This window comes from Cervus canadensis, chromosome 24 (assembly GCF_019320065.1).
Source record: "Cervus canadensis isolate Bull #8, Minnesota chromosome 24, ASM1932006v1, whole genome shotgun sequence".
NCBI classification, from domain to species: domain Eukaryota; kingdom Metazoa; phylum Chordata; class Mammalia; order Artiodactyla; family Cervidae; genus Cervus; species Cervus canadensis.
In genome coordinates this window covers 21,018,994-21,044,394 of record NC_057409.1, presented here as the reverse complement: position 1 = coordinate 21,044,394, position 25,401 = coordinate 21,018,994, and positions in this window count along the sequence as shown.

Sequence of the window (25,401 nt, the reverse complement as noted above, 5' to 3'; positions counted from 1 at the left end):
ATATTCTATAGCAGCCAGCATCTCTGATTTACAGGGTTTTATAGTTGGCAGAGGGATTTGAAGAAAAACCCTGAGGGCAATGTTTGTGTGTCTTATTTCTGGAGGGCAGGAAGTAACAAATACAGCCAAAGGAAACCCATTCCATGCCAGCGATCCTTGGGAATTTTTGCAGAATTTGATTTTTTATGTTCAAGTCACTTTTTAGTACTTTTTAAAATAGAAAATTTTGAAAAATAAATTTTCCTTTCCTGAGAATGACACATTTCTCAAAGAAGAGTTTTTTATAGAATTTTTCTTCATTTGGGAGCATTTACACTTATGATAACTATAGGGAATTTTGGCAAATTACAAAAGCCATAGAGAGGAACTTTAAATACCAAACTTGCTTTTTACTTTGAGTTATTTTCCCTGAAGAAGAAAATATTTTTGGTTGACTCTCTTAATGTCTTGTTAAAAACTTATTTGTTGGGGAGTTCTGAGGTAATGATATAACTGAGAAACTCTAATTAGCATTTTATCTGTATTCTCATCATCTTTTAACTCTTGATCTGTTATCTTTCCCCTTCATCAAGTCTTGTTAGGTGGGAGTAATGACATTCTGAAATTGACTAGGTAAAAGCAGGGACTATTTTTACCTTGTTTTACCTTACTTTCCTCAAATGCCTGAGCATGTGTGTTTATGTGTAGAACAGAGAGGTGGTGGTGTTGGTTCAGTCACTAAGCGGTAACTGACTCTTTTGCAACCCCACGGACTGTTCCCCACCAGACTTGACTGTCCATGGGATTCTCCAGGCAAAAGTTGCCGTTTCCTTCTCCAGGGAATCTTCTTGACCCAGGGATTGAGCTTGAATCTCCTGCATTGCTGGTGGGTTCTTTACTGACTGAGTCACCAAGGAAGGCCCAGGATAGAGAAGAGGAACACACATTTTTCAGTCATGTGTTAGGAAGGCAGAATATGCGTCCCACAAATTGCCCACATCCTAGACCTTAGAAATTGTGAGTATATTATGTTACATGGCAAAGGGAAATTATGATTGCTCATGGAATTAGGGCTGGTAGTCCATTGACCTTAAAATGGGAAAGATTGTCCTGGATTTTCTGGATGGTCCAAAGGTATTCACAAAGATCCTCAACTGTAGAAATGAGTGGCAGAAGAGAGTCAGTGTCAAAGTGTTCTGATGTGAGAAAGACTCAACCACTTTTAACAGCTCTGAAGAGAGAGGAAGGGGGTCATAAGCCAAGGAATGTGAATGATCTTCAGAAGCTGAGAAAGGCAAGGAAATGGATTCACAATTGGAGGCTCCAAAAAGGAACACAGCTGCAATGACACAATGATTGTAGCAGAGTGAGGCCCATGATAAATTTCTCACTTACAGAACTGAGATAATAAATTTGTGTTTTAAACCTTATGTTTGCAGTAATTTTCTACAGACATAACACAAAACTAATATATCTGTTATTGTGTATTGATCATCATCTGATTTGCTGTATGATCAGAATAAAAAGATCTGAAAGCCAGTATTATTTAAGTCTTTGAGAAAGTACTGTAAAAATATCACTGTAGTCAGCTGTTCTTAACTTCAACCAACAACCAAAAGAAGAAAAAGAAATAAGACTACAAATGCGTTTGAATAAAAGGACATGGGAATTTTATTGGAAATGAGACTCAGTCTCCAGAATGTAAGGATTTGAGGAAACAGAATCAAATTCCTTAAAAAGAAAAAAAAAAAAAGAATAATACAGGTGTCTCCTGTACTTGAGTTTGCTTGAATACAATTTTGCCGGGAAACTGAGAAATGAACTAGATTCTCTTGGGACGTCCTTCTATACTCCTTTACTCCTCTATACTCTCAAGTCTGTGATTGCAGAATAAATCATAACAAGCCAGTCTCTTGAAAGGTCAAGTTAAAGTCTGACACGGAGTTGGATTGGGTCACCAGCTGAGAGTGTTATTTAACACTGAGGAGATGGTAAACTTGCCAAGCCAATCAGATTCTACTTTGACGTTATGCTTCTTGCTTTGCAGGTTCTGATTTATAGCAGTTTATATTTATTTTCACATGTATTTTCCTTTACTCCCACTTATGAAATTCTTGGAATTGGTACTTCTGCATCCGGCTTAAGCAACACATTAATTCAAGCTAATCTGCAAGCTTCCGCCATCACTTGTTTTCAATTTCAGCTCCATTGTTGTATAAAGTTTCATGCTTACAACACACTAACTGTGTTAAGAATAACAGCCTCAGTCACCAAGACTAATAAGAGCTTCAAATGACTGACAAACAGTCATGAAAACGACATGCATATTTTAAATTTTATTTTGTGAAGTAGTAACATTTATCTAGGCTTCCTGGGGGGCTCAGTGGTAAAGAATCCACCTGCCAGGGGCTTCCCTGGTGGCTCAGTGGTAAAGAACCTGCCTGCCAGTGCAGGAGTCATGGGTTCGATCCCTGGCCTGGGAGGATCCCATATGCTTCAGAGCAACTAAGCCCATGCGCCACAATTACTGACCCCACACGCTGCAGCTACTGAAGCCTGGGTGCCCTAGGGCCTGTCCTCCATAGTAAGAGAAGCCACCTCAATAAGAAGCCTGACCAGAGACTAGCACCTACTAGCTGTAACTAGAGAAAAGCCTGTGCGACCATGAAGACCCAGCACAGCCAAAGGGACAAAAAGGAACTGAGTATCTATTAAAAAAAAAAGAAAAAAAAAAGAATCCACCTGCCAATGCCAGAAACGTAGGTTCGATTCTTGAGGTCAGGAAGATCCCCTGGAGAAAGGATCTTCCTTCCAGGGATTCCAGTGGAACCTTACTCTAGTATTCTTGCCTGGGAAATCCCATAGATGAGAAGCCTTGTGTGCTACACTCTATGAGGTCGCAGAAGAGTGGAACATAACTTAGGGACTCAAAACAAGACTTATGTAAGGGTATATGGGATTTTTTTTTTTTCCAGCATAGAGGCCATTGTAGTGATATCAAATACTTAGGAGGGACAATGAAGACATTTTTTTTTTCAAGATACTAAAAACTGGTGGGGAAAAGAAAAAACACTGCAAAGTATCCATTCCAGTCTTAAAACCTTATTAGAATAATAAAAACAATGAAAGAAAAATGAGTAAAGTACTAATGTTGTGACAAGTGTTAAGTAATGATAAATAGGATTCTCTATAAAATTTAATTATCTAGCCCTTTGAGACTGTGTTCATTGCTAAGTTAACTAATTGGAATAGATCATAAGAGGTTACTAAACACTTAATCCTGGTTTTCTTCAATGCATAATCTATTTAATTAACATTTGAAAACTTTGGACATTTTAAAGATCAAAATGGTCTCAGAAGTTTTCATAATTAAAATACATATTTTGGTGTTAAAGAAACAGGAATTTTGATACTTTTAGATTTTTTTCCCCTTCTTAACCAAGGTAGAGAGAAGGAACTGTAATAGAATTGGATGGAGAATCAAAAAATTTTAAATCTTATTGTTACTTTTTCACTAAGGAGTGTTATATTGAGCTAATTATTCTATTTCCTGGGCCTCAATTTCCATAAGTATAAAATGAAATATTGGAATAAATTTAATCATGAAGGAAAAATACTGAGAAGTCTTTTGGATGGGCAACTGGGATACACAGATAAACAGAATAAGTGTGCAGAATTTATAATTTGTTATCCCTTCCTGTATAAATAGCATTTATCTATCTGTTAGAAATCATTACAAGGTATGTTTAAGGCAGTTGAATATTGACAGTTATATGTTCTGTACCTACAAAAATTGGCATTCTAGGATTTCAAAATTTAAGTCCCTATAATAAAGAAATTAGAACTTCTTTAAGCATTCTTTAAATAGTCCAAGAGTATACAGCTAATGAAATTTTTTAAGAAGCAATTTTAACATAAAGTGATCAAAATGTTTTTAGTAGAAGTCAGAGTTGAAAAAATAATTGTAAAAAATGAATTTATTAAGTAAATGCTTTAATGAACAGGACTGCCAAACAACTTTTTATAGTGAATTTCAGAAATATGCATGGATTTTTTAAAATTTATGAAACAAGGTTTGAAGCAAAGAAAAAAATTCATTTAAAAAATGTTTATCTGAAATTTTTTTTAAACTGATAGTGTAGGACAAGCCATAATTAGACCTAGATGGAAGATAAGAAGAGAGACTAGCTTTGAATTCCGCAAACATTCAGAGTTAAAGCACTTTTTAAAAAATGTGTAAAACTGACTTTATAAAAACTTTTATTCCCATTATCTCTCTTCTCCCTCAACCCACAATTTCTCTTAGTTAAACTGTTCCATTAAACCTTTTAAAATACATATCATCTTGTATTTCCCCTGTATTATACATTCTCTCTTTTAAATCCTATTTCCTCTTTTAGGCCCCTTTCTCCTTCATTTTCTCTTCAATCACCCTACTCCCTATTTTTCTCTTAGTCAATTATTATTTGCTTATGTTTCTGATCACCAACAAAAAACTACCATTGACAGAGAATGGCCTACTTTGCTTCTCCTTATTAAAGTCTTAAAGAATCTTGATAAGATTCTCGTGATTCATCCTATCCCATTCCTTTTTAAAACTTTTTATTGGAGTATAGTTGATTTATAATGTTGAATTAGTTTCAAGTGTGCAAGTATAACTTAAATCACACAGACACACACATACACACACACACACACACACACACACACACACATACACATATACATATAGCCACTCTTCTTTCGATTCTATGCAGCACTGTTTTTGATAGCCAAGACATGGAAGAACCTAAATGTCCATTGACAGAAGAATGGATAAAAAAGATGTAGTAAATATCCCATTCTTGATAGCTTAGTTGTCACCTTCACCTCCAAGTTGCCACTATTGACTTTCCTTCCAAGCCATCATCAGGCCCTGATAATTTACCTTATAAGGAAGTGATCTATCAGTCCCATTTCATACCCCCAAAGAGTCTTGTTCCAACCCCTCAGATGCTGTTGGGTCCTGCTTATTAATGTTTCCAGTGTGTATCTGGCTATAATTTTGGCTATTTCCAAATAATTAGAAACATGGGCACTAGTTGAGAAATACACTTTTACTCTTTGGCATCTTCTCTTAGTGATAACTAATATAAGTGAAAGTCACTGTCATGTCCGATTGAGTCCCCACGGACTGTAGCTCCCCAGGCTCCTCTGTCCATGGGGAGTCTCCAGGTAAGAATACTGGAGTGGATTGCCATACCCTCCTCCAGGACATCTTCCCACCCAGGGATTGAACCCAGTCTCCCGCTTTGCAGGCAGATTCTTTACCAACTGAGCTACCAGAGAAGCCCTTGATAGCTAATATACTCCTTTGAAATTTTGGAAACTACCTATAATAAATTCTTTAGTTTGCTTTCTGGTGGCTTATATTAGTCAAGACTTTCTTCATTGAGAGTAAGAAATCCACTCAGGAATTTAATACCATATAAAAGGAAAACTGTTGCCTCAACTAGGAGTTGAAAGGATGATTATCTTCAGGATTAGTTAGATCCAGAGCAGTGATGATATAATCATACTGTCTGCTCATTCTTTGCCTCACTCTTAGTTTCTCAGCATTGCATCTTTTCTGTGCTGGCCTACTTATCTGCTTCCCAGTCACATAGACTAAATTTCTGCATTATAATGATTCCAAGACAATATTCTATAACCTTAAAATCCAAAAGCTATGTTTTCTTTTTTATCTCCAACAGAAATTTGAAGAGAGAAAATCTCCCTTGGGTTTATTCCTATTTTTTATAAAGAAAAGAAGCTATAGTACTCTGTGTGGCCCAGTCTAAATAAAATACCCCAATAGTGGTAGAGTCTTACAGTGTCTTGATTGAGGTCCCTATGAAAATTATATGAAATGGAGGAAATAGTTCCAAAGGGAGATGGGAAAGCATTATTAAGAGGAAACAATTATATTTAGAACAGTCCAAACTTCAGACTTTTCAAAATTATACAATTCTGGGGTGTATCCTTGTAAACTCAAAACAACTATCACAGATATCTGAAAATTTCAGGAAACCACTTAAATTCCAACAAATAGGAAAAGTAGGTATAGACTGCATAACTAATGTAACTAATCCTTTGAAAATGTGCCAAATTTTTATGGTTCTTAAATTAAACAGCAATTACCATAGTTTTTCACATCACATTTGTTTAAGAATAAGTTCACATGTATTAGTGGATCAAAAGTGAGTTTTATGGTTTGCTTTTTTCCTTCCCAACGTTTATTTCTTCTCTTCTAGTACTTCAATTCTCTTCTGGGATACCACTTTTATACAATTTTCAGTCTAAGATTTAATCTTTAACATCTCCTGCCCAAGGTGTCTCAATTCACTGAGAATGAAATTTAAAGCCCTTAAAAATATCTATAGGACTTATAAAACCCTGCCCCAGTACTTCTAACCTCATATTCTCTTTAATCCACTTACTCTACTCCAAGTCACGCTGGCCTTTTCTTATAGTCCTCAAACTTGCTGAGTACACTCCCATCTCAGGGTCTTTGCATGTATTTATCATCTTCCTGGAACACTCACCTCTCCATAGCACATGGCTTACTTCTTCACATAGTTTATTCACTTAACTGTCTTCTTTTCAGGGAGTTCTATATTAGTCTCTTTAAAACAAAGAAATAAAACCTTCTCTATCTCATTAGCAACTCTAATTTTCTTCAGAGCACTTTTTACCAACTGGCATGTTATATTTCTATTTGTTTATTTTCTCCTTACTCATGGCATGTGAGTTACTTGACAATAAAGATTTTGTTCAATGCCATGTTTCAGCACCCAGGACAGTACCCGACACATTGCTATTGTACAATAAATAAGTGTTAAGTAAATTTCTAAAGGGAGAAAGAATGGAAGAATGGTCCCATCATTCAGATACAAATGTTGACTTATGACCTGTTTATCTGTTCTATCATATTATCATTCCTAGCCAAAGTGATGCTTGAAGAATGGCCATGAAACCTACATCAAACAAGTGATATATACTCACAATAGAGCTGTGTGTGACGCTACAGGAAAAACAGCACAAATCAAAGCAATGAGACCCATGAAGACGTCAGCCTGATCAATAGTCCAACACAGGCATGATGAGAAGTATGATGACCTTAGTAATACCTCCTCTTTTTTTTTTCTTATGTCAGTTGGGACTGGCTTTCTTTTTCTTAAAATTGAAAGAATTCTGAAGTCCTTGATATTTTTTTCCAAAAGAAATGTAGTGTCTGTATCACAATGATCAATTATAATGCAGTTATACATACAAATATAATAATTAATTATCAATAATTAATGAGTATTTCAATTTTTGATAGTATAATTTGTTATAAATTTTATATAGTTTGCTAATCTGGAAAAGGATAAAATGTACTGTTTTTAGTATATATGAATTCCAGTCATTTTAGCATGACTAACTTATTAAAAGCATTTAGTGATAGATTGAGTTATTAGTAATGACTTGAAAATATCAGATGATATCAAAATGTGGCTAAATAAAAGATGCCCTTGCTTATATTTCCCTCTCAACAATAACAATTTGGCATCTATCCATGGACAAAGACACCTTTATGGAAGCTGTGAAATCCAGCATCAAATGTCAATGGATCCAGAAAGACTCATTCCCATCCATGTATTGAATAATTGTTTTGACTATGGCCCCAGCAGTGAACTGTAAATAAGCTCTGACCTCTCTTGGCCACAGTCTGGAAGCCCCAGAGAAACATTATCTAAAACAACCATGACAGATGTAAGAGCAGTTGTGGAAGTTCAGGTTTTTTGAGACAAGTGTCTGGTACAAAGTTGAAGGAAATAAAAATGAGTTTGGACATGTGGAAGAAGGTAAGAGGCACACCTTCGCTTTCCTCATATTGTGTCTCTCCCTGGACAGCACAGCTCAGTGCCAAGAGGCCCTTTTGGTTCATGATTTCTCTCAAGAGGGAATGTGAGAAAGTATGAGTGAGTGTCTAGCTTCCTCAGCTGTGTGGGAGGTTTCCAAAGAGGCTTATTTATCTCTCACCTCATTCAGAGTACCAAGTAATGTGCTGCATGACTGGGGAGCAGGAGGAAGCTGGGAGAGTGGCAAATAGGATTCTCAGAGGACATTAAAGGGAAAAGGATCCGCTAATTGCATTGCACATGCAATCAGGAAGTCCATCCATGAGTCACTTGGGATGCCTGGCGTGTAGATCTGTTTACTATCCTGCGGGTACTTTCAGTGCTCTGCAAAGCTCATCCACACCCTCACACCCCAACCTGTAGTTGGCTTCCTGTGGCTCCCAGTGGTGATGAGAGTGACCTTTGGCAGACACATAGTGAACATGCATAGAAAGTCAGTTTGCTTCTGCAGGTCAAGGAAAGACCACATTTCAACATGAGTCCACACTTAAAAACAGAAAAGAGAGGCTGTCAGGACCCATCCAGGTACATTGCCAGGATGAAGAGAAGCCATACAAGCTTAAGAATTCTACCACAGGAGGGAGCAAGATGCATGGGGCAAGCACATGGTATAAGGACTGAGAAAGTTTCAGAATCCCTAGTAAGGCTCATGGAAAGTATTTCTCCCCCAATGTCAATTAGTAAAGACTGGAAGAGATGATTGCTATTTGAAATGTGATTTCTACCATACAAAATTTGAATCAACATTGAAAATCTAGAAAAAATAAACACCACTATGGGATGACACTAATCTTTCAAAAGACGTGGAGATAAGTGGTATACCTATAAAGAATTCTAAATAGCTGTTTTATGGAAGCTTGATGAACTACAAGAAAACACAGGCAATTCAGAAAAATCATGAAAACAATACAGTAAAAAAAAAATGAGAGATATTAAAAAAAAAAAGAAATCACTAAAAAGAACAAAATGGTTATAAAGAAGCTTTGTGCAAGCCTTATGGTAATCATAAAATAAAAACCTGCAGTAGATACACAAAAATAAAGGGAAAGAATCAAAGCATACACTTATGAAAAGTCAACATTTCATGAAGAAAAACAGCAAGAGAGGAAAAAAGGACAAGGGGACTATAACATATTCAGAGACAATTAAATGACATTGCTAAGTCCTTACCTATCAATATTTACTGTGAATTTAGATGACTTGAATTTTCTAATGAAAAGACAGAAAAAAGACAGGAAAAAAAACAAGTGAACAGCAACAAAAACAACAGCATGACGTAGCTCGCTATATACTGTTTATAAGAGATTCACTTCAACTTTAAAGACACATATAAGTGCAAAGCGAGGGGATGGAAAAAGATACTTCATGCAATTATAAACCAAAAGAGAACAGGGGTTTATATAGATCCAATGGATAAAATAGACTTTAACTCAAATTTGTAACAGGAGACTAGGTTATTATACAATGACCAAAGGGTAAATTCATCAACAACATATCCAACATCAGAAATTCTAAAATAATTAAGGAGATACTGACATATCTGAAGGGAGAAATAGAAAACAATACAACAATACAGTAATAGTAGAGGACTTCAATGCCCCACTTTCAACTATATATAGATTATCCAGACAGTAAATCAATTAGGAAACTTTAAGCTTGTACTATACTTTAGACCAACTGAGCCTAACAGACACATAGAGAACATTCCATCCAACAACAGAAGAATACACATTATTTCTCAGTGAACTTGGGACATTCTCCAGGATAGATCAAATGACAAGTCACAAAATAAATCCTAGCAAATATAAGAAGGCTGAGATCACACCATATATCTTTTCTGACCCCAGTAGTTTGAAACTAAAAACCAATAACAGGAAGAACACTTGAAAATTCACAAATGTGTGAAGCAATTAATGGATTTTTAAAAAAATCTAAAACGAAAAATTTTCAAAGTCATGAAAAAAGTGAAAATGAAAATACAACATATTAAAACTTATGGAACAAAGCAAAAGCAGTTCTAAAGCAGAAACTTGTGATAAATGTCTACAGTAGGAAAAAAAAATAAAGTTTTCAAGTAAGTAACTTAACTTTACACCTCCAGTATTGTGAACAGAAGAGCAATTGGAAACCAAAATTAGAAGAAAGAAGGGAATAAAGATTAGAGCTGAAATATATAAGAATCAAAAAATACATACATAAAATAGAAAGATAAAAAAACTAAGACCTGTTTTTTAAAAAGGTAAAAGGTGAATAAAATTGACTAAATGAAGGAAAAAAAGAGAAAAGATTCAGGTAAATCAGAAATAAGAAGGAAGACATTACAATGCAAAGCACAGAAAGAAATATAAAGGCTCATAAGTTACTATTATGAACACTAGCATGTTGAATAATTTAGAAGAAATGAATAAATTCCTAAAAAAACACAGTCTATTAAGACTGAATCATGAAGAAATAAAACAAAAATATGAGTAGGCCAATAATAAATGAGGGGATTGAATCAATAATGAAAAACATCTCAACAAAGAAAAGTCCAGGATGAGATTACTTTCACTGGTGAATTGGATCAAATGTTCAAAGAAGAATTAATGCCAATAGTTCTTAAACTCTTCCAAAAAGAGTTTAAGAAGAAATACCTCCAAACTCATTTTACAAGGCTAGCATTACCTTCATAACAAAGCAATATGAGGACACTACAGGAAAAGAAAACTATAGGCCAATATCCCTGATGAAAATTGACGTAGAATTTCTCAACCACCCCTTAGTATGCTGAGTTCAACAGTATGTTAAAAGGATCATACACCAAGATCAAGTGAGATTTATGCCTGTGATACAAGGAAGTTTCAACATATATAAATCAATAAAAATGATATGTACATTAACACAAAGATAAAAATTATGTGATTTCCTGATTTCTTTTTAGATGCAGAAAGAGCACTTGACAAAAGAAAACATCCATTGAAAACCCTCAAAAAATTGGATATAGAAGGAACATACTTCAACATAATACAGGTCAAATATGGCAAGCCCGCAGATAATACCATACTCAACATTGAAAGTCTGAAAAGTTTTCCAGTAAGATTAGTTATAAGAGAAGAGTATCACTCTCACCACCCACATTCAACATGATACTAGAAGTCTTAGCCAGAGAAACTAGGGGAAAAAAATGAACAACAGAAAGAAGCAAAATTGTCTACGATTTTAACTATGTAATAATATCGTATACTAAATACAGAAAAGTCTAAAGGCTCCACCTCCCCCCAAAAATGTTAGAACCAATGAATGAATTCAGTAAAGTTGCAGAATATAAAATCTGCATACAGAAATTAATTGCACTTCTCTACACTAATCATGAAATATCTGAAAAAGAAATTTTTAAAATTCCCATTCACAATACCATTAAAACCAATAAAATACATAGAAACAAATTTAATTCAAGAGCTAAAAGATCTACACATTGAAAGTACAGACTTTGATAAAAGAAATTGAAGAAAACCCAAGTAAATGAAAAAAATGTCCCCTGTTCATGGATCAGAAGAATTGATATTTTTAAAATGTGACACTCAAGGTCATTTATAGATTCAATGCAATCACTATCAAAATTCCAATGGCAATTTCCACAGGAAAAAATCATCCTAAAATGCGTACGGAATCACAAAGGTCCTGAATATACAAAATAATTCTGACAAAGAACAAAGCTGGAGACAGCACACTTTAAACTATATATGCAAAGCTACAGTAAGCAAAACAATGTTACCAGCATTCAGTCCAGTTCAGTCGCTCAGTCGTGTCTGACTCTTTACGACCCCATGGACTGCAGCACGCCCCAATGAAATAAATTAGAAGCCCCCAAATAAACCTTCATGTGTATGGTTAACTAACGTTTGGCAAGAGAGTTAAGAGTACTCAATGCAGAAAAGATAGTCTCTTCAATAAATTATGTTGCCAACCTGGATAATCATTTGCAGAAATATGAAACTGGACACTTAACTTACGGAATTAAAAAAAAAATGGATTAAAGACTAAGCATAAGACCTGAAATTTTAAACCTCTTAAAAGAAAACATAAGGAAGAAACCTCCTTTAACTTGGTTTTGGCAATGTGTTTTCGTATATGACACCAAAGGTGCAAACAGCAAAAGTCAACAATCAGTAAGTGGGAATGTGCTGTGCTGGGCTTAGTCTCTTAGTTGGGTCCAACTCTTTGTGACCCCGTGAACTGCAGCCCACCAGGCTCCTCTGTCCATGGGGAGTCTCCAGGCAAGAATATTGGAGTGGGTTACCATGGCCTCCTCCACGTGATCTTCCCAACCCAGGGACTGAACCCAGGTCTCCCATATTGCAGGTGGATTCTTTACCATCTGAGCCAACAGGGAAGCCCTAGAATACTAGAATGGGTAGCCTATCCCTTCTCCTATCCCCTTTCTATGTGACCTTCTACCTGACCCAGGAACGAATCGGGGTCTCCTGCATTGCAGGCAGATTCTTTACCAGCTGAGCTACCAGGGAACCCAAGTGGGACTACATCAAACTAAATATCTTCTGCATAGAAAAAGAAACAATTGACAGGACTAAAAGGCAATTTGAAGAATGTGGGCAATATTTGCAAAACATATATCTGATAAGGGTTAATATCACAAATTATAAAGAGCTCATAAAAATTAATAGTAAAAAATTTGATTTAAAAATAGGTGCAGGAACTACTTAGACATTATTCTAAAAATAAATGGCCAGCAAGTGCATGAAATGGTGTTCAATATCACTAAACATGAGGGAAATTCAAATCAAAACCATGATGGGTTAACACCCTGCACTTGTCAGAATGGCTAGCATCAGACAGACAAGAGATGGAGATATATAAATATATATATATATATATATATATATATATATATATAAGATAACTAATAACCTACTGTATAGCACAAAAACTCTATTCAATACTTGGTAGTGACCTATATGGGGATATAATCTAAAAAAGTGAATGTATGTATATATATATAAATGATTCAGTTTGTGGTACAGCAGAATATTCACATCATTGTGAATCAACTACACTCCAATAAAAGAAAAAAAAGAGAGATAATAAGTGTTGGTGAAGACGTGGAGGAAAGGGAACTCATGTGCATTGTTGTCAGGACTACAAATTGGTAAATACACTATAGAAAACAGCATGGAGGGTTGTCAGAAAACTGAAAATAGAATTACTATGTGATGCAGAAATCTCACTTCTGGGTATGTATTTGAAGAAAATGAGCCAGGATCTCAAAGAGATATCTACACTTGCATGTTAATTGCAGTGTTATTCACAATAACCTAAATGTGCAACTTAAGTGTTCATATATGAGTTACTGGATAAATAATACATGATACACATATGATATATAACATAAAATGATTATATATATAAATGAAATATTCAGTCACAAGAAAAAAGGAAAATCTTGCCATTTGTGGTAGATGAAAGTTGAGCACATTATGCTAAGTGAAATAAGGCAATTAGATACAGAAAAATGAATATTGCATGACATCACTTACTTGTGTATCTAAAAAAGCAGAATTCATAGAAACAGAGAGGAGAATACTGGTTTTCAGGCACTCGCAGTGGGGGAAATGGGGAGATCCATTCAAAGATACCAAGTTATAAAATGAATAAGTGCTAGAGATGTAATGTACAGCATGGTAATGGTAGTTAACAATACTCCATTGCACACTTTGAAAGTGGCTAGGAGAGTGATTCTGAAATCTCATCACAAAAGAGATGGTTATTGTGAGAGATGATGGAGCTGTTAACAAACTCTACTGTGGTAATAATTTCCCAATATATAAGAGCAACTACTCCAATAAAAGAAAAGAAAAATGAGCTTTATTGTCACCATTTGTCAATTACGCTTGTAGCTAATAATTTAATTCATTGCTTAATAAATCCAGAGAAACTTAGATGGAGAGGATCTAAGAATCAAACTGCACCCCTTTATTTCACAGATTAGGACACTAAGATCAGGGAAATGTAATAATCTAGGTAGTAAATTAAAAGTCATACATGTTTCATTTTATATAAGCCTTATCGAGAGCCTAGTTGAATTTTAGTATTTACATATTCACAAATAGAAATGTAGCTGTGAAATTGAAACCAAATTATGAGTCAGTGGTGACTAAAAATTTCATAGCAGGTGCAGCCCTTAAATTTATCTTGTCTCACATTCCAGATGATGCACCAAGTGAGGAACCTGACTATATTAAATGAACACATCCTAATATAAGAGACTGCAAATACTCATATGAAAGGTCAACATTAATACCGAAAGATCAGTGGTATGAATACAGTTAAGACATTTTAACCTAATTGACAATAATATCATACTATAATAAAGACAAGTCTTATTAAGACCCAGAGGGATGGGATGGGGAGGGAGGTGGGAGAGGGGATCAGAATGGGGACCAGAATGTAAATCCGTGGCTAATTCATGTCAATGTATGACAAAAACCACTACAATATTGTAAAGTAATTAGCCTCCAACTAATAAAAACTAAAGGAAAAAAAAAAAAGAATGAAGCAAACAATGAAGAAAGAAGAGTGATCTGAGGTACGCAGGAGAATATGTTACATGAGTCACAAAATTTCCTTTTTACTTAAATAATTTGGAATTAAATTTTTGTCACTGGCAACCCAATAAAGGGCTTAACAGGTGGCTCAGTGGTAAAGAATCCACCTGCCAATTCAGGAGATGCAGGCTGGATCCCTGGGTCTGGAAGAGCCCCTGGAGGAGGAAATGGAAACCCACTCTAATATTCTTGTTAGAAATTCCTATGGACAGAGGAGCCTGGTGGGCTGCAGTCATGGGGTCACAAAGAGTTGGACAAAACCAAGCACAACCAAGAAGATTTGATTAGCACAGGACAGTGCCTACAGGAAACACAGAATAAATACATACATCTGCTTCTTTCCAAAAGCTTACATTACCTTCAGAAAAACGTAACTAGATTGCATGAAATAATAAATAATATGATGATAGAATATAGAATTAATTACTGACTTGATAGTTTGTAAATCGCTTTGTGCTCATTTATATATGCCATACTCATTAGAAACAGGATCTTACATGCTCTAATAAGTAGGACATTTGACAAGTTATATAATCTTTTTACAGTTTTCCATCAATGAAAAAGGAAATGTGATTGTATCTCTTACAAAATTGCTCAAGCATTAAATTAATAGTATATACAAGGCATAAAACACAATGTTGCCAAATAATCATTTCTCAATATTAACTATGATTATAATTGGTACTGTCATTATTATCATCATTTTGGTAGGCAGCTTGTAACAAGGATCCCAATGATTTCACATCTTAGTATTTATTAAGTCTTTGTATAATCCCCTGCACTTGAGTATTGGCTGTATCTAGCTGCCTGCTTCTAATAGAATACAGGAAAAGTGATGAAATATGATAAGATAATAAGAAAGACCATGAGTTCTATTTTGCTAGCACTTTCTCTCTTGCTGTTAATCTCTCTTGCCATTCTACTTGCTTGCTCTGAAGCAATGACCTACGAGGCCTTAAGATGTTCTATGGAGGTCTGGTGGGCAGGAAATGTTAAAGCCTCTGACCAAACAGAGCCTCCATGAGAAAGTATATTCTTCAAAACCTATGTAGGTAGGCTTAGAAGCAGATCTTCTCCAATCAAGCCTTCAGTTAAAAATACAGTGTTGGTTGATATATTGATTGTGCATTGTGATCTGCAGACACTGTAATATAATAAATGTCTATTGTTTTTTAAATCATTATATTTCATGTAATCTGTTATGCAGCAATAGATAACTAATAGAGTCATCATTACCACATGATACTCAAGAAATACTCAGGAATAATACCATATTCTATGAATGCCTTTGGAGGAGTAGGGACTTTAAAAGATTAAAATAAGATTGGGATAGGCATAAGAGGTGATTTGAAAGTGTGAGGTCATTTAAGGAGACAGAAGAACATGGGCTAAAGCATCAAAAACAGAATACTGAACATTTAAAAAGTGCTAGTGTTAGTTGTTCAGTCTTGTCCAACTTTTTGCCACCCCATGGACTATAGCCCGCCAGGCTCCTCCGTCCATAGCATTCTCCAGGCAAGAATACTGGAGTGGGTTGCCATTTCCTTCTCCAGGGGATCTTCCCCACCCAGGGATTGAACCCCTATCTCCTGCATTGCATGCAGATTCTTTACCATCTGAGCCATCAGGGAAGCATAAGAAGCATTAGTGAAACTGAAAGTCACTAGGTTGGGTCGACTGTTTGTGATCCCATGGACTATACAGTCCACGGAATTCTCCAGGCCAGAATACTAGAATGGGTAGCTGTTCCCAACCCACAGGTAGAACCCAGGTCTCCCGCATTACAGGCAGGTTCTTTAGCAGCTGAGTCACAAAGGAAGCCCAAGAAGCATTAAATTAAGCTCAAATATGACTGAGATGGGAATGTGTAAGTTTATAAGTTTGACGGAGGAAAAAAAACCAAGTTCACTCAAGTGCAGGCTTTTCCACTGGACTTATTAGATACTTGATAGCGAAATAAGTGACATGGTGGTAAGAAAAAAAAATGTTTATAGAAAGTTTTTGAGTGGACATCTGCACCATTGATTACAGAGAGAAGAAACTTGTCATGGAGGTCAGCTCTTATCCATGTATGATAACACGTGAACACAAACTAAAGGGAGAGCAGTAAGGATGGAAGATACTCAGTGACAAAACACGGTTTTCCCAGATGGCCACAGGTGAGCAGACTGTGCCCAGAATGTCAGATCGTTAAGGATGTCAATATATATATAATTAACTTTATCATTCCTTCTACTCTCCTCACTTGGAAGTTACTAAACTATTAATTCTTTACTCATTAACTCTTTGACTGCTGTCCATCTATGCAACTACTGTCCATAAGTAGCTGAAATAGCTATAAATCTATAAGGACGGATAGGGTAGATAGGGTCTTAGGCCAAGAACAGTACTCAGAGAGAGGGGAAATCATGAAGACGGATTCCAAACACTCATCTTTTTTTCAACCTAAGGATGTCCCATTTGATTCCCAAAATTGTCTCATAAATCTAACAGAATGAGATAAATACAAATTACTGTATTTGAGAATGAGTCCACTATTTTTTGTTTTTGTTGAACAACACAGTGCTAAATTCCGAGCAAACCAAAAAAAAAAAAACCCCAAAAGTTACACACACAAAATTGCTGCCCTAATGAACCTTTCAATCTGAGTTTAAAAAGTAAAAATGCTTAACTAGCCATTCATAAAAGTAATGAAGGGTCATTAAATTATAGAGGTACTCTTAATGTGAAGCACAATATGAGAGTGATTTAGCAGAGTCAATATTTAATGGAATATTGATTTATATGTAGAAACCCTATTACTAACAATTTAAAATAGAATTTAAGTATTTGAGCAAATTTTTCTAGGGCAGTCACTTTTCTTCCTCACCTGTTTCTTGTTTGTAATTTTATTGTTTGCCATCTGTTTTGTAGCTTTGTTTTGTACTAGAAGCTATTTTGACATTCTGTAAAAAAAGGATGAATTATTATTTAAATGTAATTAAAAACACATGGAAGGGGGGATCGGGATGGGGAATACGTGTAAATCTATGGCTGATTCATATCAATGTATGACCAAAAAAATAAAAATTAAAAAAAAAACAAAAACACATGGAAAAATCATTGATAGCAGTGTGACAATGAGAGAAAGTTCTGTAAGCAAGAAAACTGTCTACATGATATTCTTAAGAAAAGCAAAATCGAATCAAATTTGGGATTAATGTCCATGCAAGAGGTCATTTAGATAAGAGAACAGTCAGGCCTTTTCAGTTTGTATCTTAGATTTTTCAAGTAAATTTCTCATTCATATACAACACACTTACAGAAAAGTACATAAATCATAAGTGTAGAGCTCAATGAATTTTTTATAAATTGAACCCAACTGCTCAGCCAAAACCCAGATCAAAAAACAAAATATTGCTGGCACCCCATAAAGACCCTTAATATGTCTCCAAGTTACTTCTGCCCTCTGAAGGATAAACGCCCTATTCATTTCTCAAATCATAAATAGCATATGCCTATTATGTAAACGGTAATTAATGTTTACTTAAATGTTTTCAATTTTCATCCTTGTGTGATGGTGCAGTCATCAATTCTCATTTATGTAATGGTATTACAATGAATATATTAATTTACCAAAATGTATTATTCTTTCTCCTCTAGATGGACATTTGGGTTTGTTTCTAGTTTCAGGCTATTACAAACAGTGCAGCTATGAACCAGCTACTATCAAATGAACATACATTGATATAAACATCCACTTTAGGGCTTTCCTTGTGACTCAAGCAGTAAAGAATCTGCCTGCAATTCAGGAGACTAAAGTTCGATCCCTGGGTTAGGAAGATCCCCTGGAAGGAAATGGCAACCCACTCCTGTCCTCTTGCCTGGAAAACTCCAATGGACAGAGGAGCCTGGCAAGCTACAGTCCATGGGGTCACAAAGAGTTGTATATGATTGAGTGGCTAACACAACACAATGACATACAAACACTTACATAATTTGAACTAGATACTATGCATGGTGTAAAACTCCTTAGATGACTGACTTCATATAATTTTTCAATAAAATAGCATACTATAGATATTATTAATATCTTCATTGTTAAACTACAGAAACTGAGGTTTGGAAAAGCTGCCTAAGGTATCATAGCTAGTAAGCAAGGAAGATGGAAGTCTTGATTCAATGCATAATATGTGTTGGAACTTCATGTAGAAACAGTGTTATTGTTGTTAGTCTCTCAGTCATGTCTGACTCTTTGGGACCCCATGGAATGTAGCCCACCAGGCTCCTCTGTTCATGGAATTCTCTAAGCAAGAATATTGGGGTGTGTTGTCATGAGCTTCTCCAGGGGATCTTCCCAACCCAATGATCAACCCCAAGTCTCCTACATTGCAGGCAGATTCTTTACTATCTGAGCTTCCAGGGAAGCCACAGAAACAATAGAGATAGCAAGAAACAAAACAACTCACAATCCCTGTCAACTGTTTTGGATGGTTTTTGGAAAAGGAATGATAAAATGCCATACATTAGTCTGTGAGGTAAAAAATGCAAAGAGAAGGGTAAAATAGGAAGGAAAATAAGGAGTGGGGAAGTATTGATTTCAAAGCATGATGGCTAGAGAAAACTGATGAGAAGAATGCTGTTAGAATAAAAACTCAGAAGGAAAAATATGTCTAATTACAGAACCCATCCTGTTTACTGCCATATTAAACCATTACACATACACTCATATCTTCTTAATGGAGATTCCCTGGAAATACTGTGCATCTTATTTTGAATAAACAGTCTATTGACCACACAGCCTATAGACCATTCAGTTCAGCTCAGTCACTCAGTAGTGTCCGACTCTTTACAACCCCATGAACCACAGCATGCCAGGCCTCCCTGTCCATCACCAACTCCCGGAGTCCACCCACACCCACGGCCATCGAGTCAGTGATGCCATCCAACCATCTCATCCTCTGTCGTCCTCTTCTCCTCCTGCCTTCAGTCTTTCCCAGCATCAGGGTCTTTTCCAATGAGTCAGTTCTTCCCACCAGGTGGCCAAAGTATGGGAGTTTTAGCTTTAACATCAGTCCCTCCAATGAACACCCAGGACTGATCTCCTTCAGGATGGGCTGGTTGGATCTCCTTGAAGTCCAAGGGACTCTTAAGAGTCTTCTCTAACTCCACAGTTCAAAAGCATCAATTCTTCGGTGCTCAGCTTCCTTTATAGTCCAACTCTCACATACCATACATGACCACTGGAAAAACCATAACCTTGACTAGATAGGCCTTTGTTGGAAAAGTAATGTCTCTGCTTTTAAATATGCTGTCTAGGTTGGTTATAACTTACCTTCCAAGGAGTAAGCATCTTTTAATTTCATGGCTGCAATCACCATCTGCAGTGATTTTGGAGCCCAGAAAAATAAAGTCAGCCACTGTTTCCATTATTTCCCCATTTATTCACCATGAAGTGATGGGACCAGATGCCATGATCTTAGTTTTCTGAATGTTGAGCTTTAAGCCAACTTTTTCACAGTCCTCTTTCACGTTCATCAAGAGGCTGTTTAGTTCTTCCTCACTTTCTGCCGTAAGGGTGATGTCATCTGCATATCTGAGGTTATTGATATTTCTCCCGGCAATCTTGATTCCAGCTTGTGCTTCCTCCAGCCTAGCTGGAGGAAGATGTACTCTGCACATAAGTTAAATTACAATATACAGCCTTACGTACTCTTTTCCCAATTTGGAACCAGTCTGTTGTTCCATGTCCAGTTCTAACTGTTGCTTCCTGACCTGCATACAGGTTTCTCAAGAGGCAGGTCAGATGGTCTGGTATGCCCATCTCTTTCAGAATTTTACACTGTTTATTGTGATCCACAGTCGAAGGCTTTGGCATAGTCAATAAAGAAGAAATAGATGTTTTTCTGGAACTCTCTTGCTTTTTTGATGATCCAGTGGATGTTGGTAATTGATCTCTGATTCCTCTGCCTTTTCTAAAACCAGCTTGAACATCTGGAAGTTCAGGGTTCATGTATTGGTGAAGACTGACTTGGAGAATTTTAAGCATCACTTTACTAGCGTGTGAGATAAGTGCAATTGTGTAGTAGTTTGAGCATTCTTTGGCATTGCCTTTCTTTGGGATTGGAATGAAAACTGACCTTTTCCAGTCCTGTGGCCACTGCTGAGTTTTCCAAATTTGCTGGCATATTGAGCGTAGCACTTTCACAGCATCATCTTTCAGGATTTGAAATAGCTCAACTGGAATTCCATCACCTCCACTAGCTTTGTTCGTAGTGATGCTTCCTAAGGCCCACCTGACTTCACATTCCAGGATGTCTGGCTCTAGGTGAGTGATCACACCATCGTGATTATCTGGGTCATGAAGATCTTTTTTGAACAGTTCTTCTGTGTATTCTTGCCACCTCTTCTTAATATCTTCTGCTTCTCTTAGGTCCATACCATTTCTGTCCTTTATTGAGCCCATCTTTGCCCGAAGTTCCCTTGGTATCTCTAATTTTCTTGAAGAGATCTCTAGTCTTTCCCATCCTATTGTTTTCCTCTATTTCTTTGCACTGATCCCTTAGGAAGGCTTTCTTATCTCTCCTTGCTATTCTTTGGAATGCTGAATTCAAATGGGAATATCTTTCCTTTTCTCCTTTGCTTTTAGCTTGTCTTCTTTTCACAGCTATTTGTAAGGCCTCCTCAGACAGCCATTTTGCTTTTTTGCATTTCTTTCTCTTGGGGATGGTCTTGATCCCTGTCTCCTGTACAATGTCACGAACCTCTATCCATGTTCATTAGGCACTCTATCAGATCTAACCCCTTAAATCTATTTCTCACTTCCACTGTATAATCATAAGGGATTTTATTTAGGTCATACCTGAATGGTCTAGTGGTTTTCTCCACTTTCTTCAATTTTAGTCTGAATTTGGCAATAGGGAGTTCATGATCTGAGCCACAGTCAGCTCCCTGTCTTGTTTTTTGCTGACTGTATGGAGCTTCTCCATCTTTGGCTGCGAAGACTATCATCAGCCTGATTTCAGTGTTGACCATCTGGTCCTGTCCGTGTGTAGAGTCTTCTCTTGTGTTGTTGGAAGAGAGTGTTTGCTATGACCAGTGCGTTCCCTTGGCAGAACTCTATTAGCCTTTGCCCTGCTTCATTCTGTACTCCAAGGCTAAATTTGCCTGTTACTCCAGGTGTTTCTTGACTTCCTACTTTTGCATTCCAGTCCCCTATAATGAAAAGGACATCTTTTTGGGGTGTTAGTTCTAAAAGGTCTTGTAGGTCTTCATAGAAATATTCAACTTCAGCTTCTTCAGCGTTACTGGTCAGGTCATAGGCTTGGGTTACCGTGATATTGAATGGTTTGCTTTGGAAACGAACAGAGATGATTTTGTCGTTTTTGAGACTGCATCCAAGTACTGCATTTTGGACTCTTGTTGACTATGACGGCTATTCCATTTCTTCTAAGGGATTCCTGCCCACAGTAGTAGATATAATGGTCATCTGAGTTAAATTCCATTAAACAGAACAAAAGAAAACAAAGCAAACAAACAAATAAACAAAAAAACTAATAACATTGGATTTAATTACAAGAGCTTCAAAGACTAATTATGAGTAAGTAGCAAAACCATGTATACTTTTTACTTATAAATGACTGAAAATTCATAGCTAGACTAAAATATCAATTTTGATTAGACAAACACTGTTAGTTAATGGCAAAATTAGATAACACACTAGAAAGAATTAAGCTACTAGCACTTGTCTTTATGATTTAACCTTTATTCTAAGGGGTAATATACTTATAAAGTCAAACATAAAGTTATATAAATTGATTTCTGAAATATTTTATACAGTATAAGTTAATGAATCATTGGAATCATTTTTATTTTTATTTACCTCAAGAAAACTGGGTTAAATAGTTTGATAAGAGGTTTTTATTTCTGATGTGACCAAGCAGCTATTAGAGGATACTACCTTGACACTTATTATTTTGAAAAATATAAACAAGCAAACATAATCAAAAAACTCCATAATGACCTGAAAGTATTGGGAGAGTGAACCGAAGCACATCATTTTAGATGGAAGTTGACATTCATTAATAGAAGAATGAAGATAAGTGAATTACCAATTTTTATAGCTTTTAACCCAGGTCAGGTAAAACCTGTACATGGGTTGTCTAAAATCCTCATTGAAAAATCTACAAAGTTTCTGGCTTGAAGAACCACAGGACAAAGATTTGATAAGCTATAGCCACTGGTAAGTTTTGGAAGGGGTTTTAGAAAGGAGTGAATCAAAGAGAGAAAATCCAAAATTTGTTAACAAAATTTTTACAGTCTCAGGCTAATCTCTAAATAGTCATGTAGAAGACATCTTTCAAAATATAGAATAACTTTGTCTGAGTTTGAGTTGCCAGTCAAAAAAAAAAAAAGGGTTTATAGTTTTAGTCTAGTTAATTTAATTATATGTTAAAGAAAAGAAAATAAATAAACAAAACCACATGGTCTTAACTATATTCAAATGATGCTTAATATAATGTTCACAATATCCATGATAAAATCAAATATTAGTAGATATTTGAAGATTCAGGAGAAACGACAACAAAAGCAACTGCTAAGATTATGCAGTATTTATCAGAAAAAATCCACCTTTAACAGAACTATGTTAAACTCATAAAGAAAATCTCCTTACAATAAATAAAAGTATAGACAGTTGCATCAAAAAATAGAATCAATTTTAAAATAAAATGGGAATTTTACTACAATATAAGGAATTACTACAACATAAGAAATGTTTAGAATCATTGGGTTTATATAAATAGAATAAAGATAATGGAGGAAAATCAATGAACTTGTAGAAATAATAGCAGAAACAATCCAGGATAAAAAAAAATTAACATGATTTCAGGAACCTGTGAGTCAGTACAAAAAAATTCCAAGGTATGTGTAATTACAGTTCTAGAAAGAGAGGGCATAGAGAAAGAAGAACACAAAATATTTGAAGAACTGACAGCCTAATAATCATATATTTTAAAAAGGTATTAGTTTTAGATTCAAATAGTTCAAGAAATATAAACACAAAATAAGAGCAGGGGCCATATTACCTTGAAAGAAATGTTAAAAGCAGCTAATCAGTTCAGTTCAGTTCAGTTCAGTCACTCAGTGGTGTCCAAACTTTGCGACCCCATGAACTGCAGCATGCCAGGCCTCCCTGTCCATCACCAACTCCCGGAGTCCACCCAAACCCATGGCCATTGAGTGCGTGATGTCATCCAACCATCTCATCCTCTGTCATCCCCTTCTCCTCCCACCTTCAGTCTTTCCCAGCATCAGGGTCTTTTCCAATGAGTCAATTCTTCCCATCAGGTGGCCAAAGGATTGGAGTTTCAGCTACAACATCAGTCCTTCCAATGAACACCCAGGACTGATCTCCTTTAGGATGGACTGGTTGGATCTCCTTGCAGTCCAAGGGACTCTCAAGAGTCTTCTCCAGCACCACAGCTCAAAAGCATCAATTCTTCAGTGCTCAGCTTTCTTTATAGTCCAACTCTTACATCCATACATGACCACTGGAAAAACCATAGCCTTGACTAGACGGACCTTTGTTGACAAAGTGATGTCCATTAGTTTTAGATTCAAAGAGTTCAAGAAATATAAACGCAAAGGACCATATTGCCCTGAAAGAAATGTTAAAAGCAGCTCATTAGAAAGACCAATGACAGATAAAAAACTAGTGCTTTGTTTTAAAGAAAAAAGAGAAAGCATCAAAAATGTATAAGTGAAGGTAAAATAAAAACTAGTTAATCTAAAAGATAATAGTTTTAAAATAATGGCAAAAGTATATTTGGTTATGTAAAGTTATGTAAAAGTGAAATGAATGGTAACAATGATGAAGGTGCAGTGTTTTTCAAAAGTGGACTAGGGTTAGTTGTAAATGTGTATTGCAAACTCAAGGGCAATGACTTCAAAAGATAAAATAGTAATAGCAATAATCGCTTTGGCCACCTGTTATGAAGTGTTGACTCATTGGAAAAGACCCTGATGCTGGGAAAGACTGAAGGCAAAAAGAGAAGGGGACGGTAGAGGATGAGATGGATAGACAGCATCCATGAGTCAACAGACATGAATTTGAGCAAACTCTGGGAGACTGAAGAACAGAAGAGCCTAGAATACTGCTGTCCATGGGGTTGCAAAGAGTCAGCATGACTTAGCAACTGAACAGCAGCAACAACAACATAGTTGATATAAGAAAGAAGAGAAAGCTGAATCACATAAAATTTCAGTTAAAAGCATAAAAGGCAAAAAAAGGATGGAATAAAAATAGATAAAAGGAACTATGACAAATGAAAAATTATCAAATAAGGTATATGTTACTGGAATTATATTTAATCAATAATTTCCTTAAACAGTAATGGTCTCCTTAAACACTAATGGTTCTTGCCTGGAGAATCTTATGGCGGGCTATGATCCATAGGGTTGCAAAGAGTCCTACATGACAGAGATGACTTAGTATGCATATAGACTAAAACTAAAGGGATGGAGAAAGCTATTCTACAGTAACACTAATGAAAAGAAAGAGTAGCTATATTAATTTCAGACAGAGTAGACTTCAGGCCAAGGAAAGTTATCAGAGATAAAGAGAGGCATTACATAATGATAATGTGGCCAATATTCCAAGAAGACAAAATAACCTTTAATAAGTATTAGCCTAACATCAGAGTTCAGAACCGTGGAACTTTCCAGATGTTCAAGCTGGATTTAGAAAAGGCAGAGGAACCAGAGATCAAACTGCCAACATCCACTGGATCATTGAAAAAGCAAGCGAGTTCCAGAAAAACACCTACTTCTGCTTTATTGACTATGCCAAAATCTTTGACTATGTGGATCATTAAAAAAAGTGTGGAAAATTCTGAAAGAGATGGGAATACCAGACCACC